Consider the following 10639-nt stretch of genomic DNA (forward strand, 5'->3'; position numbering starts at 1 on the left):
TCTTGCTGGCTTGCCTGTATCGCCGGTGCATGACTTTGGTGGGTAAACCCTGTGGCTGTTGGTTCTGCGGGCCTGCCTGTCGCTATATAATCGAGTGTTGCTCCAGCCTCCTTTGCTCTGAGTTGGTTTACTGGCTTGTTTGCGGCTTACTGAGTAATTTTGTTGGTGTCTCCTTATTGTACACTTTATATCAGTAAAACGCTTAAGATTGCAGCCTAAACTGTCCTTCTAGACACGTTTAAAAGGCTACCTATTTTAAATTCTGTATTTATTATGGTCATTACCTGTTTTTAATCAACTATGTTATTGAACAATTTTTTAGATGTCTTCTCGTCCACAAGCCATACACATTTGTTCACGTGTTAATAAGGTCACTGTACTTGTCTTATTTAAGGTAATTACGGCGGTGTGGACTATCTGCCCACGTCACTGTTCTTCCAGTTTTCTTATTCGAGTTCAGTACTTTCAGGCAAATTGACATGTAAATTTTATAGTGTGGTTGGTTCAAATGGCTCTGAGCACTATGGGACTTAACTACTGTGGTCATCAGTCCCCTAGAACTTAGAACTACTTAAACCTAACTAACCTAAGGACATCACACACATCCATGCCCGAGGCAGGATTCGAACCTGTTACCGTAGCAGTCGCGCGGTTCCGGACTGCGCGCCTAGAACCGCTAGACCACCGCGGCCGGCTTTTATAGTGTCATTTTGGCTATTTATTGTAGTGTTTGATATTTCCCTATAAAAGCTGTGGTAATTTCCCGCTACTAGAGTTTGCAGAGAAATAATCAGGGGCCTTTCTTTAGGTTATTTGGGTCGCTATCTCCTGTTATTGAATGACGATATTTTTGGTCAACTGATTTCACTTATATACCTCTGACATTTGTATTTATTCTTCAACTGAAACTCACTGTGGCTTCGTGACTCTTGAGACGGTGCTGGCCATTAACGTACTTGTGCGAGGCGGTCGCCGGGAGCGAGCGATAGTGGAGTACATCTCGCGTTGACTCGCTGAGGCTTGACAGCGGCGCGTGTTATATTCAACAGTGTGGCGCTATGATTCCAGCCTCCCTTCCTATGTCTTCGCCATTTCTCTGCCAAGATATCTAAGTTCAGTGTCTTGCCTTATACCAGCCGAAATTGGTGATCGTTAAATAATTTCGGATTGCGATCGTTATTTCATTTAATGCGTGGACGCAGAGCAATTCTGTAACTGCCATGAGAGCTAACTTCGGTTGTCAGGGAGAATGTTTTATGCTAATTTTTTTTAAAAAGATCTTATTTTAGCTGAATTCCAGTTGTCTTCTTATTGTGACGCAGGTTAACCTGTCCATAGCTCGTGGTCGTGCGGTAGCGTTCTCGCTTCCTACGCCCGGGTTCCCGGGTTCGATTCCCGGCGGGGTCAGGGATTTTCTCTGCCTCGAGATGACTGGGTGTTGTGTGCTGTCCTTAGGTTAGTTAGGTTTAAGTAGTTCTAAGTTGTAGGGGACTGATGACCATAGATGTCAAGTCCCATAGTGCTCAGAGTCAGTCAGGTTAACCTGGTAAATTATTGTTATTGACTGTGCGCTCTTGTCAGTCATTTAATGGCCAGGATAAACTGAATTATTCCTACGAGATCTTTTAGTTGGCTGTAATGGCTCTTCTGACCCGAAACAATTGCATTTGAATAAATATTCTGTATCAGTTCTGGGAACTCATCCATTTATTGCTAGCGTAATATTTGAGGGGGTTTTATTCGCCGCTTGGTAAAACCACTAGAAGTCATCGTAAATCTATTTGCTGCTCCTATCCTCCTGTTTCTCTGGAATTTCTACATGCCTATTTTATTCATTGTGTTTACTGCTTGATTAAAAATCGCTTCTTTACGTTAAAGCAAGCCTACAGATATGTGTGAATAAGTTGTCGCATCAGATTGTAGACAGCATAGTAATTGAATGTAAATGCAGTTATTTTTATTGAAGGAATGGATGATATGCACTTGCGGACCAGTTCTTGTAAGCTTACCTGGTAAGCTTCTGGATCCGTAACCTGGGATATTCCAGAAATTATTATTCCAAAGCTCAGTAAGAAATCAGAACTCTTTAAGTTACTGTTCCAAAATCATAGCAGCAAGGAATACCATCATGAAACAAACATTCAGCCACAATGTTACATGACAGAAACGTAGTTTAATCGACAACTTCATCTACACAGGGAACGGGAGACATATGAAGCATAAATTTTGTACTTAATGTACAAACGATTAACTGAGTACCTAAATCAATGGATATTGCATAGAGGGATGTAGGAATGTAATATATAACTTTCTTAAAGGGAATCCTATGAAACACCTTAAGATTGTGTAATATTATTGCATCAGAGGCTAATGTACCAGTACAGGTAAAAGATGGGGCTCCATTCCGAACGCTCGCCAACAACCGCTAGTCCAGTACTACGCCACGTCATCAGATCCGCAGTCACGATCCGGACGCTGGAGCAATAGCCGGCGTTCCGAGAAACTTTGCCGGCGCTTGGTAGGACGTGTACGGGCTATTTCATTACAAATCAGGCAAAAGGTGATGGTTTACGAAGTGTCTTTCGAAATAATTGGACATTTTTACATGTGTCAATTACTGTACAGGAAAGCAACTTTCAAATAGCTACCTCTGAAATGTACACCCGTTTTCAAGTTAATATTCTGTAAAGTTTGCACTTTTTTCCGGACGCGACAACTTGTCTGCCGTGTAACTCAAGAACCTTAAATGGAATTTCGGCGAACTACGATTCACTTTGAAGCTGAATGTCTATTGATGTCGCAAGTATATAATAGTAACATATCAAATACTTAGTAAAAATATTAAAAACTTTTTATTCATGAATGAAGCATAAACATAATTTTTATAAACATGAAACTTACCGAGACGTGGCGGCTGCTAGGTGGTGCACCAGGGCTGAGGGTGAGCAAAGCGAAGTGGAGTTGGTATAGGGGCAGGGAGGCAAGTACACCGAGCCTGGTTAAACTGTACAAACAACTATGCGCTGTTGGGCGTATTTCACGCCGGTTGTAGCCCTGCGGGCTACGGGGCCTGGCGACATTTTACAGAGATCGCAATGCCCATGGTCGTCCCGTATTTTGGTTGCAAGTTGGCGGACATGCAGAATTGATTTTAAGGTGCTTTGCATTTGTCCATTGAAGTCATATCAGTGGAAAACGAAGCGAAGGCATTACTGTCTCGAACTATGGACCCAAGCATTTTAATTGCTTCCTGCTGCCTTTGTGTTGCGGACATGATTGAGAGCTGACTTGAAATTGTATTCTAAAAGACTGCCTTTTACTACTGTAGCTCCGGCTATGCGTAGTATGACATAGTTAAGCTATCACAACAGCGATTTATTTTAAACGTGCGTGTTTATTTGTTTTAAAACTCATGGAAATCTTGGTTTGTTCTAGTATTGGCCACGTGGACTTCTAAGTTTAAACTATGCTTACGTCACTGAACTGTTGTTCTGCTGGTTGTATCTGATCTGTTATTTATTCGCTGACTAAATGCTGGAACTGCGTGTACTATAAGATATTGAAACCTGATTCGCCTTGTTTTGATACTTTAGGTGTATAATGCTGCCCAGAATTGCAGGTCTTGGCGATGTATATTTATAACTTAGTTAACATTTTATTCAATTTATATATTTAACATTTCTGTAATTTTCTTGAGCTGTCTCATCAGAAGATTAGTTGTATTTTTTTGCTTTTGTGATCTCATTCATGTTATTAAGATTTTAGTAATAAGAGTCCCAGCTATTTCGGAGCATTTGTTAAATTCAGGTCAGTCACAAAGAATAATGACCTGATTGAAGTTTTGTTAATGAGCATTTAATATTTATACTGTAGTTAAAGTTTTGAGTGTTTGGAGTTGCAATTAACGCGGGTTTTTCTTCTTGTACCTAGACTAATAAGTTTTAGAATCATGGGTCTGTCTCCCATCCTAGTTGTATATACTTCCTTGTGTGGGGCTACCTTTCTTGCGTTTATCGTCCATGCTTGGGTCGCCGAACTGCGTAATTATTCTAATGTTTCTGCGGTTGCACGCCACAATCGATTGAACCGCTTATAATAATTAATATCTGAAGTAAGTCTTTATCTATATTCTGAACTTATATCTACGTTTTCACAATATATCCACGCTAATCCTGCAAGTGTACCTTTAATAACAGAATAATAGTCTACAAATCGATTGTTTTCTCAATAGTTACGTTATAATGAAGATATGTTGTACTTGCCTTAGCATCTATAAGGTAACATTGTAGGTCAATACTTAATTTTTCTTTTAAATTTGATTCCTTTTAAATTTGATTCCATAAAGGGTGTAATTACTTGTTTGTTTGTGTAGTTGTGCCTCGGGAGTGATTTCCTGTTATTACTGTGAAACGAAAATTTTGATGTACAGTTTTATTCCAGGAGTTAGCGAATCTGCGAATACTGATGTTATTAATTAGTACAGTACATCGTTTAGATATCGGTAAAACAAATTCTGGATTAATCGCTAGCGTAAACCAACCTTCAGTGATTTTTGATTTAAAGGAGGCTTTTCCTGCCTGGTTTGAGAAAATTAGAGAACAGGCAAATAACAATAGGTAATGATAGTAGTATAGGATGACTGTTGTTACTAAAATCTTTGAGCCCTTCACAGTGGCTTTTTGCGTAAGGTCCATTCATTGTTAGTTTGACCATGGGTGATTTTTCTGAAAATATTTCTTTATTGGACTTCGTAGGTTGAATAATTAAAAGTTTTGGATCGTGTTCGACCATTGATGATATTTGTAACACGGAACCTTTAGCCATGCCAAGAAGAGGTTTATTTGGTACCATGGCTTAAAGCGTAAATGAAGCACAAGGTTAAAGAATATTACTGAATCATAAAATATTATAGTAAATTAAATTATATAGACACATTAGATCTGTCCTATGTGCAACTGTGAGTACAGCTAGTGAGATTCATCTTAATAAAACTGAATAATGGCGATTTGCCAAATAATTATCTGCAGCGATGGCAGATATGCGTACGGTGTAGACGGCTTCAATAACAAAAAAGGTGCCGCCTTCTCGACAAGGGAACTGAACTGCGTAATTATTCTAATGTTTCAGCGGTTGCACGCCACAATCAATGCAGCTGCTTATACTCGTTAATGTGTTAAGTAATTCTTCAGCTATATTCTGAACTTATATCTACGTTTTTGCAATATATGCACTCCCAACCTGCAAATGTGACTTTAAAAGCAGATTAATAGTTTAAAAATTCATTGTTTTGTCGATAGTTATCTTATAATGAACATATATTGTCTACGAAGTAAAATGATGAATGCTGTTGAACAATCTTCTGCTCAAGCCCTTCCATGTAAATGATGGCTACAAAAATTCTATGGGAATTTATTTGCCCATTCCACATACACAGACCTTAAACTTTTTCTATTACAGTTTTAATTTTTATGGGGCCCCTTAACTGAAACGTGGGAATAACTGATTAAATAATAAATATTTAAGCTCATGCTTTACGTATGTTGCTATGGACTGCCGTGAAAAATAAACAAAAGGTCGTTGACCACGGCCTTCTCAGAATTTATGGGTTTTGCAGTTGTTTGTATTGAATATTTTTTGTCCTACAGCTCTTCATTTAATGTGACACAGAAGAGTTTATTGTTATTATTTTTAAATCAAATTCTGAGCAATATTTCATATTTTATCGTGTTTAAATCGTGTTTTAGAGAAGAAATAGGAAACATATTGATAATTATATTAAATGTAAGTTTTGTAGATACCTCAAACTGCATAATATTACTATAGACTTGAATTTTATTCAGTATTTTACTCAGAATAATTTCTGAGCTACGACACTGGCAGTAGTGTGACTGTAGTCAGTTGCGGCAACTTTACACAAAAAACAAATAAATGAAATAAAAACCGGGAAGTACTTGCGAGTTTGCAACAAATATTCAAATTATGTCTACTTCAGATGACAGAAAATGTAACCCAACAAAATGTGCTATGTTTCATGCTATCTGAAGTGAAACAGAAAATATCGTATCTTACGTCAACAGCAACAGGACCCACCTTGTATAACGGCAGCTGGGCTTCGAATCAACGTCTGCCATGGGTTGCCTTCCACTACGGAGCCACCAACAGTTGTCCTCTTTTGCAAGCCGTCACTGGTTGAGGTGAGGGACGAAGGGATGTGTGCCACCTGCCAGCGTCCACCACTGGTCTCAGCTGGATGGGACACAACCACCCCTCCAGAAGTGTAGAACATTTTAAGGCCTATGCATGTGAAGCAGCCTATCCGATATATGACCACCACGACAGACGTTGGCACTAATGCACAGGGATGAGAACAACCGATCTCTTAATAATGATATCGGTATTGTAGTGTTTAATAACCAGTATTTTTCGGTATTTGTTTGGTTTTGGCTATAAAAAGGTTTCTTAATTTCATCACTAATACCTGGGCTTCACATTCACATTCAATTTCACATAGCAGCATTGCAATTTTTTTAATCTTTTGCTTGAAACAAAACTTTTTATAAAAACAAGTAACGTTTAGTAATAGAATTTTCATAGCTTTTAAACGTTTGGTTATTGTACACTGACGGTAAAAGAGTTGAAACACCAAGAAGGAGTTGTGCAGCACAGATGAAAGTAGGTAGCCGTATTTTTTATCACAAACATGAAATCTGTTTAAGTGATAGTATCGCCATTATGAGGATGCAAATCAAGTTTGCTTTAAATACGTTGTATCGGCTTTGAATGTTAGTTATGTTTGAGATTGGTCGTGGTGAGTTGTTAGTGAAGAACGCTCTTAAGGCGACAAAGACGACATCATCATCACCTCATTGAGTTTCACCGTTGTTCTGTAACGGGACTACGACAAGATGGATGCTCATTTTGTGATATTCCGGAAATTGTAGTGATATAGCCACTGCACGATTACATGAATGATGGCAGCGGTGGTCACGAAAACGTAAGACCGCGAGATGACTTGGCTCTGGACAGCCGCGTTGCACTACTCAGAGGAATGACCACAGTGTTCCGCGTATGGCTCTGGCGCATCTTACTGCATCTGCAGCAGCAGTACGAGCAGCAGTTGGCACCACAGTGACACAACGAACTGTTACAAATCGGTTAGCTCAAGGATAAAAGCACACTAGAGGCAGCGTCTTGGATTAGTACTCAAAACGCACTCGGTGCCGGGTTCGGACAGCGGCACCGCTTAAATTTTGAATAAAAATCATCAGCAATGGTGGCCGAATACTTCTAGCATAAGAGGTCACCTTCATTCAGACAAGTGCCTTGTCAACGAGAGTGTAGGAGCGGATAGAGATTAAGGGCACTTCCTGCCGGTGGGTTGCGAAACTGCGCGACAGGACGTGAAATATCAAAAGTTTGGACGTGATAGGGAAGCAAAGACATATGAAAACGGTAATGTTAAGGCTCAATCCAGGTACATTGGTGGTCAGTGAAGTGAAATGGAGAGCAGACAAGGATGAGGATAGTGTAATATCAACAGCAGCAGAAAATGATATAAGGGGAGTGGGTCTCAATATGAATGGGAAGGTAGGACAGAGAGTGTGTCACTGTGAACTATTCAGTGATGGGGTTGTTCTCACCAGACAAACACCGACAGCATTGTTTCAGGATACATGAAGACGTCGCAAACCGCAGCTGACGAGGTAGAGGAAGTACCTGAGGATATTGAACGGGTAATTCAGTAAGAAAAGGAAGGTGAAACCCTAATAGTCATGCAGGATTGGAATACACTTGTACGCGAAGGAAATGAAGAAAGGGTTGCCGGAGAACATGAGCTGGGTACCAGGAATGAGAGAGGAGAAAGAATTCCTGAGTTCTGTAATAAATTTCAGCTAGTAGTAGCGAAATCTCTGTTCAAGAGCCACAAGAGGAGGAGGTATCCTTGGAAAATGGCGGATGATATGTGAAGAGTTTAATTAGATTACATCATGGTCAGGCATAGATACCGAAATCAGATGCTGGCTTGTGAGGCGTACCCTGGAGCAGATATTGCCCCAGGGCACAATTTATTAGTTTTGATGAGTAGGCTGAAGTTTATCCGACTATTCAGGAAGATTCAGTGCTCAAACAAGTGGGATCCGGAAGTACTAAGAAATGAAGAGGTACCTTGAATTTCTCTAGGCTGACGATATTGCTTGAAAGTCTATAAGGCTGTAGATAGTGCAATGAGGAATAGCACAGTAGGGAATTGGTTAAAGAGGAATGGACAACTCTGAAAAGGGAAATCATAGAAGTTGGAAGGAAAAACATAGGTAAAATGGAGATAACTGTGAAGAACCATGGGTAACAGAAGAAATACTCCACTTGACTGACGAAACATGAAACTACTAAAACCTCACAGGGAATTCAGGAATACAGAAATACTAGTCCCGCAGGAATGAAATAAACAGGAAGTGCAGGGAAGCTAAGGTGAAATGACTCCATGAAAAACGTGAAGATACCGAAAAACAAATGATTATCTCAAGGACTGACTCAGTATGTATAAAAGTCAAAACAACCCTCGTTGAAATTGAAAGAAAGGATGAAAACATTAAGAGTGCAATGGGAATTCCACTGTTCGATGCAATGGAGATATCGAAGAGGTAGAAATAGTATTTTGAGTGTGTCTACAAGGCAGAAGATTTGTGTGATAAAATGATAACAGAAGAAACGGTAATCGATGTAGATCCAGTATCAGAATCAGAATTTAAAAGAATTTTTGAAAATTTAAGATCTCATATCGCAGTAGGGATGGATGCCATTACATCAAATTTTTATAATCTTTGGGGGAAGTAGGAACAAAATGACTATTCATGTTGGTGTGTAAAATGTATGAGTCTGGCGATATACCATATGACTTTCGAAATAACGTCATCCACGCAATGCCGAAGATTACAATAGCCGACAAGTGCGGGAATTAATGCACAATAAGCTTAACAGATCATTCATCGTAGCTACTGGCGTGAATAGTATACAGAAGAGTGGGAAAGAAAAGTTAATGCATGTTAAATGACGATCAATTTGACTTTAAAATAACTCGCTGGTACAAGTCTTGAAGGCCCAACGTTACCGACCGGCCGCCGTGCCATCCTCAACCCTCAGGTGTCACTGGATGCTGATATGGAGGAGCATGTGGTCGGTACACAGCTCTATTTCAGTTTAAGACCGGAGCCGCTACTTCGGGATCAAGTAGCTCCTCAGCTTGCCTCTCAAGGTCTGAGTGCACTCCGCTTATCAACTGTTCTTAGCAGAGCGGATGGTCACCCACCCAAGGTCTAGCCTAGCCCGACAGTGCTTAACTTTGGAGATCTGACGGAATCCGGCGTTACCACTGCGAAGGCACCAGGGGGCGTTCTGACGTTGCGGTTGATAATGGAAGCAAGAACGAAAATAAAAATATTTTCATAGAATTTCACGTTCTGGAAAAAGTGTACAACAATGTCAGATGGTGCAAGATGTTCGAATATCTAAGAAAAATAGATTAGAGGTATAAGGGAAGACGGGTAATATGCAATATATGCATCAGCCAAGCGAGATCAGTAAGAGTGGAAAACTAAGAAAGAAGTGCTCGGTTTGAGACAGGAATAAGACTGGACCGTAGTCTTTCTCCCTATTCTTCAGTCTGTACATCGAAGAAGCAATGACGGAAATGAACGAAATGTTCAAAGGTGGAATTTTAATTCAAGGTGAAAGGACATCAACGAGAAGATTTGCTTATGACAATGTTATCCACAATCAAAATGAAGAAGGTTTGCAGTGCGTGTTGAATGGAATCGACAGTCTAATGATTTAGGACTTGGATTGATAGTATATTGAAGAAGGAGGGAAAAATTGGTTTATGATAAGGGTGCGGTAGGCGATTAACTCAGGGGTCGAAAGTTCTCCAAACTAGTTGCAAGAGAGCGTAGCGCAGAATCGATGCGAACAAAAGCAACGTTCAACCACGCTTGACTATCATCGACAGCGACGTCAGTGCTAAATCGACATGTTCACCAAATAAAAAGTGATGGCCCCTGTAGCACATCCACTGTTTTGGTAGCATTAACATTCATATTATAATCAGTCTCAACACCAAGAACTGTTTGTGGATCGTAAGGTGCCAGCGACAGATAAGATGCGTACCACGGAGAGGCATGTTGCCGAGTAACTGATATCTTACACGGATCATCACTTATGTAGCAATGCGCAAACAGGACAACGTCAGAGACCGATAATGGACTTAGAAATACGACAGCGAGAAGTTTAACATCAGGATAGCAGATCACGATAAGAAATTCTGCTGCCTAGGTCGACGTAGCAAGGAGGGCATAAAGAGCAGACTTTAAGCAGCAAACTTGCAGTGGTACAAAGTGCATTCCTGGCTAAGAGAAGTCTACTAGTAACAAATATAAACCTTAGTTTGAAGAAGAAATTTCGGAGAATGTACGTTTGGAGCACAGCTGTGTATGGTAGAGAAACGCGGATTGTAGGAAAACTGGAAAAGGAGTGAATCGAAGCATTTGAGATGTGCTGCTGCAGACGAATGTTGAAAATAGGCGGACTGGTAAGTAAGGAATGAGGTGGTCCTCCACAGGACCGATGTGGAAAGGAATTAATGCAA

The sequence above is a fragment of the Schistocerca piceifrons genome, chromosome 7 (assembly GCF_021461385.2).
Source record: "Schistocerca piceifrons isolate TAMUIC-IGC-003096 chromosome 7, iqSchPice1.1, whole genome shotgun sequence".
In the NCBI taxonomy this organism is placed as follows: Eukaryota; Metazoa; Arthropoda; class Insecta; order Orthoptera; family Acrididae; genus Schistocerca; species Schistocerca piceifrons.